A 7,121-nucleotide genomic window follows, 5' to 3' on the forward strand; every position below is an offset into this window, starting at 1 on the left:
GGTGGCGCTCATCAATATGCATGCAGGCCAAGCAGAAATCGTCGTTGGAAAAAAAAAATCGGCGCAGATGCACTGCTGGAGCACATCAAGTTGAAGAAATTTTGAAAAATGTATTTCTTGTAAGTACAGAGAACATAACATCAATGAAAATACCAATATCAAAAGATAAGCAATCACAAGAATTGAAAATGACAACAATATAACTCCAGATTTATTTTTCCATCTTGTCTTCTATCATGTCCTATAGGCCTATCACATTTTGGAATAAGAAATCATGTTACTTTTTATGGGATTAAAGTTACCCTCCAATCCTATGTGATGCAACTAAACTGCTATATATCTTCATGGATGAATACATTGAATGTTATTTATAAATTGATAAACGAGGTCGATGATTTTATGACCAAGTGTCAAAGCCTTGTAGTTAGACTTGAATGTAAAGGATGCGTCCTGAACGCATTCCTATAAAGATATCATTTCCCTTTTTTCTTCTCTTTTTTCAAGCTAAATGGCTACTTTTTTAGACAAAGACCTCGAACTTTTTTTACTTGACATCTTCACAGTTAAGAAGTTTTGGCTTTATTTGTTATTATTTTTGGAATAAATGTATCTTTCTAAAAGGGACGACGCAGAAGTCCAGGGCAGAAGTACACCAAAACTGTATCACTTCCTTCGTAAAATACATAATTTGGAATGCAAAAATCATTTGTTCTTGTAGAAATGACCCTTTTCACCCCATTTACTTGTTTACAGGTCGAAATATTGTTTGACAACAATGGGGACGTCAAAAGTAATGCAACTGAAATGACATTTGCCTTTATAGACGATACGTTGTACATGTTCTTTGTTAATGCAATCACGGCCCTTCCGTGAGGGACCGTGATGCAATGAAGGATAACGTGTAGCTAGCTTCTCATGAAGTTTCGAGCCTGGTGAAATTTGGATGTAAAGGATGCCCTTGAATGCATTCTTTTAGTTTAATTACATTAATGATTTTGTTGTTTTTCCTTCCCCCACAATTTTCGTTTTCAGCCACTTCTTTGCATAGGGCCATAAGGCGTTATTAGTCATAGCTAGAGTGTAAAAACATTAACAAATTTATGATTATGAATACCGTTGGTAAAAATATAGTATTTCTGTCATTATTGTATACTTTCAAGAGTACCCATATGGGACTGCTTACATGTCCGTCCTCGGGAGTGGTGTGGGGATAGAGGTGTCTTGGTCTCAGCACAATTTCCCTCGATATTGCTTATTTTATTTCAGTATGTCTGACTATTATATGTATTGCCAATAAACATTTATACTGCCAACCTTTTATTGTCTTGGTCTTATGTTATCACTAATGTATTCAAAGCGTAAAAACGAAGACCCTGCCGCCAGCACGTCTGACCGCAACTTTTTCCGCCTGTCAGCAAGACTTGTCAACCGAAAACATGAACCCGCCAGATTCAAAACATCGACGCGCGAAACAGAAAAGTTTGACTGCCCAGACCAAAAACATAAAACCACGCCCACCTTCCAAACGCCGACCACCGCACACTTACACTGTGTTTGAAGCGTGTTTGTGGACAGCTTTTCTCTCGATTTACTTACTGGTTTACTAGACTTGGTTCAAGTTCATGATTTGTGAACGTGTGAGTTGGGTGAACCCTTGGAATGCAATGATTTGTGTTCTGTTTTCATGTGAAACGTGTGAGTAGGATGATATGAACGCGTTGAGTGGGGTGAACGCGATACAGGGAAGTTTCACCCGGCACAAACTAACTCACTGTAGCTGCACAGACTAAATAAAAACGCGTTTGATCGCTACGAAAACCTGACCTGGGCTGCCAAATTTTACACGATGAACTTTTACAGATCATTTTATTTTTTGAAAATTCACCGACTTGAACCAATTCTCTGGTTTACTTCGTCCTGTGACACCCTAATGGCTCAAACGGAGATTTAGGAGTGGGAAGACAATCTTGCCCGAGTTACAGGATTTGATTGTCATGGAAATCTTACTGCGTGGTGGGGATAAAGTTACTGGCGATTTTCTCGTCATTCAGAGAGGTGGCGAAAAGTTCAGTTTCAGCGATCGTGGGTTACGAAATTTATGGTAACGCTTTGTATCGTGTAAAGCGTTAGATATCTCTCACAAAGAAAAAGAAAATGACGAATATGGCAATAGTGCAGAAGATGTCTCAACCAGTGCCGTCGCACGAGATGTGAGAAGCCGATGGTCAGTTTGGGAATGGACTTTTAAAAAACTGACGCCAGTAGCCTATGAGAAATTCATCGATGAGAATATTGCTAACTGTGATGAATACGTGAATTTTTTTCTGAACAACACCCAAACAAAATCCAGTTCTTTGATTTCCAGTTCTTGCATATTTCACAAAGTCCTAGTCCATGATTTCGAGCCATACTTCTAGTTGTTTCTCCCGCGGCGTGTCGATGTTCTGTTCGGGTAAATCCTGTGCATCGTCTCACAATTTTACAATTTTGCAAAGATGAACAACAGAATGGCCGCCGGCCGCGCCAGTCGACAGGACCACAATGTCTGAACAATGTCTGAGAAAGTGGTTGATCGTGAAATTTGAGGTCAAAATTGGAGGCGTGGTTTAACAGATTTGCTTTTGCGGGTAGAACTTTTCTATTTCGCGCCACGATCTTTTGAGTTTGGCGGGTCGATGTTTTCACTTGACAAGTTGAGTGACAGCTGGGAATATCTTGCGCTAAGACGCGCTGGCGGCTGGGCCTTTGTTTTGACGTTTTGAACACATCAGTGATTTCAGTAGCACTAGTTTTGTAACCATTTCTTTTTTTCCTTTCCTGTGCCTGTATTTCTTTGACAATCCCACGCGCAGTTTTGTCACGAAAGCACCAGCAAGGTATCAAATCTTCTGTTATACCTTGCTGGTGCGTTCGTTGTTGACTTTGTCAAAGTTAATCCGGTGATAATCTGGTGACAGCGTCTACAGATTAGTAATTTTACCCTTGCTTGCTTTGACGCTTTAGGCAATCAAACGAATCAGATAATAGACGCAGCACAGTGACAAAACTTTGCGTAAGATTGTCAAGTACGTGACACAGCGACGCGGACGGAGAAGAAAACCTATAAAACCAGTGCTATCAGGACACCAAAGGTTGGCAGTATAAATGTTTATTGGCAATACATATCATAGTCAAACGTATTAAAATAAAATAAACTATATCAAGAAGAAACCTGTGCTAAGACCAAGACACCCCTAACTCTACCCCTACCCCTGGGGACGGACATTTCTACGACCCCTATGGAGTACCCTACCACTCGAATTCTAAATCCCAAATTCATGCAGTCGTATAGTACAGACCTTGTTAGTAATAAATGTATGATTGTGAATATTGTCGATAAAATCTAATATTTTGCAATTATGATATACTTGCAAAATACCCAACTGCACTGGAATCCGGAATGATGCTCAGTATTTATACCAAAGTCATGAGCAGGCAGATGTAGTATAGACCCTGAGAAATATAATCAATATAGTTACAGCAGTAGCATAGCACGTTAATTTACAGTATCGTTATTTTGCGGGTCGAAGTGTCATAACATAAAGGAAAAGAAGCTGGATCTGACGACGAGTGCTGATGTACAACTGGAACTTATTTATTGAATACGGAACCATAACTGTGAATGTCCTGTCTCGGTCACTCCACAAGAGAGTGACCGTGGTTATCGGTCCTCGTGTCGGTCACTCCACTAGAGAGTGACCGTGGTCCAAGTTAAGTCCTCTGAGTTAATGTATCTATTTATACAATATCTTGGCTATGTCGGATGCCGACGCCATAAAGACTATAATAAGAAAATGCTTTGATTTACCGACATTAGAAAGGATTACAAAAGTAGAAATTATCACTTGCCCGTGCGTGGCTTGCTACAATTCTTTTGTTTCAAACCCACGCTATGAATAAATTAAAATGATAACAACGGCTCAATATTACGATTGCTTGAAGCACAATAGAACATGGGGGTAGTACGCAGAATACCTCCACGAGAAAATAAGTTACTGGGTAATTCTTGTAAATGTGTAAATGAGTGAGATCATGTCGTCGATACTGTGCTGGTATTTCATGGCGCCAGCATTGCTAGAGTCCAAACAAAGAAACATCAGCTTGATCACTCGCGTCCCAGAACGCTAATGTATTTTGAGCGTGAAATATTACTATTCTGTGCGCCAATTTGGAAGATTATGACAGACGGGTCAAATTGCGGGTCAAAGTGCGGGTCGATTTGCGGGTCGATTTGCTGGTCGCCCGAAAACAATAGAAATGAGGTTTATCTTCGAGTACAATTGTGTCTTGAAATAAAATGAACCATAAAAAACACCTAGTTCCTTTAAGGACATATTTCCTTACGTGGGTACCACGAAAAATACAACATCTTTGCCGATAATTACACTTCCGGGTTTCACCTATTGATCGAGGATGCAGGTCTGAGTGCGCCATCAACGACCTCATGCATGACAGGAGTAAGCCGTTTGTTTTATTACTCGCAGTACAGTCTAGTATATTACCCACAATTTCTCTTGATTTGCATTCTTGAATGTTTCCTGTGCCATGCCTGTTTTCTCTTCAACTCATTTGTAATATTTTAAACTGTAAATTGTGAGTTATTATTATTATTTGATAAAAGTTTACAGATGACATGCAACATTTCTGTTTGAATAACATCAGAACTCAAATTTCAGAGGTGCTGAAAATACTCTGTTTTCAATGCAAAATAATCACAAACTGAGGTGGCCTACACCTGTTCTTCAAAGATAAGAATAATATCACTTTTCAGGAAAGACAGGTGCAACTGGTTTCCCTATTTTTATGGAGATATTAGATAAGGCATTTGAAAATATGTCAGAAATTATACAAACATTTAATGCAGTGGCAGCAACCAGCACTTTGCAACCTCCAGTACCCCAAAGCAACCTGAAAACCCGTAAAAAAATAATGGCCGACAGTGACCCACAACTTGTAATAAACTGCTCAGAAAGGAGTGGCCCGCAGCGACCCGCAACCTAAAAATTGGCCAGAAAGGAGTGGCCCGCACTGGCCGGCAGCAACCCGCACTGGCCCTCAGCGACCCGCAACCTAAAAACTGGCCAGAAAGGAGTGGCCTGCACTGGCCCGCAGCAACCCGCAGTGACCCGCAGCCGCACGACCCGCACAATAGTTACACTCGTTAATTTAATGCGCGATCACAGTACTGCCTCGGCAGTCTCACTGTTCATTCGAATATTAAAATTCATTGTGCTTGATCAAAACAAAACGTTCAGAAAGCCTGCGAGAAAGAGGAGGCGGCGGCGACAGTTTTTCACAGTGAAGATATCTTGTATCTATATACCTAGGATTGCGATAGTAGTAGCTATTAATAAGGTTTTTAAAATTAAAAAAAAGAAAAAAAGATATTTGTTATTAGGCCTCTATTTTGTACACAAGTACAAGGCAGAGCCATTGTGCAGAAATAAAAAGTGTTTTTTAAGTTAAATTTAGCTAAACCATTACACCGAATGACTTTGAACATGAAAACAACTCCACGTGCCTCGAATGAATTTGATGGCCATTTCAGTTGACTAGACCCTGTGTGAATGCAATTGGAAGCCTATAAATGCACGAAGAATGCTACCTGTAAGGCACACATATGTACATATGCAAGAATGTGTATTTGGTTCGTGAAAATTTGCTTTCTTCGAGTGTTTGGGTTTCGATGATAGGCCTATAAGCCTTATATGTAGTTATAATATAGATAGTTTGTGCATAAAGATACCCCTACACTGGAATCACACGTACTGGTTATAGAGGCGTAAGCGAAGGTTTGAGGTTTGGAAAGAGCGGTAAGAGACGTGAAAACGGTCATGCCATGACTATAAATTGAAAAAATTAACAGGTTAACAAAGCTAAACAACAAAATTCTGAACAATATTTATTGCTCCACACCACTGTCCCCTATTATAAACCTCTGTCTTCTTGTCCATGGTGTTATCCTAATTGTCTGGTTTTCAACGCGAAAATCCGGTATGTTAGGGACGGACCATTAGATCTTGGGAGGGGGGTGGTCAAAAACAGAAAAAAAAAAATTTTCAGAGCAGAAAGTTAGGAAAAAAAAATCTTCAAACTAATTTGCAAAATAAAAAAAAAATAAATAAGAAGACAAAGGCGTAAAAAAAAATCTGCAAAAGTCTTTAAAATTTTGAATTTTTTTTAGATTTTACCGACAAAAAGCAAATTTTCTGCCTCCAAGCACATTTTTAATTTTAATTTATACATTTAGAGTGACTGTATCCCTTATACTGGAAGTTGTGATTATCTTATCTTTTCAGGACTTTTGTATTCTGATCACTTGAAAATTATGAAATTATAGAGCCTGTTTTCTACTTATTTCCTGCGTACAAACCAAGCAGGTACAGTAGGTAAAACATTGAAACTATGATATGGTTGTCAAGACAGAAAGTTGTATTTGCCTTTTAAGATCAAGGTAAACAGATGCAGGCCACATCAGTTTCATTTTTTTCACAGCATTTTATTGCAATGATGAATGCAAGAATGGGTGAACAAGTAGAAACACGTCAATAATGATAAAACAACATATCAAGTCATTGTGTATTATTTTGCTTTTAAAAAGGCATTTTCAATTCTTTTTTCTCAAAAAACAGCCTCAAAAAACAACAGCAACACGTTTTAACATTCAACAATACACTACGTAGAATGCCATCTATCCAACAAATCCCAACACAAAAACACAAAAGGGTCGAACTTTGAAAGTTTCTCGATAGCAAATACTGAATAAATCTGCATGAATAATCGTTTTTGTGTAGCAAATTTCAAAGAAATTGGACAAGCCCTTCCAGAGAATACAGATTTTTTGACCATGAATGGCATAAATTGCCCTAAAAAGACAAATATTGAAATTTCACACATCTAACCATCATACGCATCCAATCATTGGGCATGCTGCTACAGAGAAATAGATGTTTTGATCAAAAAAGGGCAACAATTGCTCTAAAAACACAAATATGCAAATTTAACTATATTATTTAGCTTATTTTAGCTTCTCAGCTTGTCAAAATCAATTGTAAATCATGAGATATGCATGATGTTTGGTG

The sequence above is a fragment of the Ptychodera flava genome, chromosome 6 (genome assembly GCF_041260155.1).
Source record: "Ptychodera flava strain L36383 chromosome 6, AS_Pfla_20210202, whole genome shotgun sequence".
Taxonomy (NCBI): domain Eukaryota; kingdom Metazoa; phylum Hemichordata; class Enteropneusta; family Ptychoderidae; genus Ptychodera; species Ptychodera flava.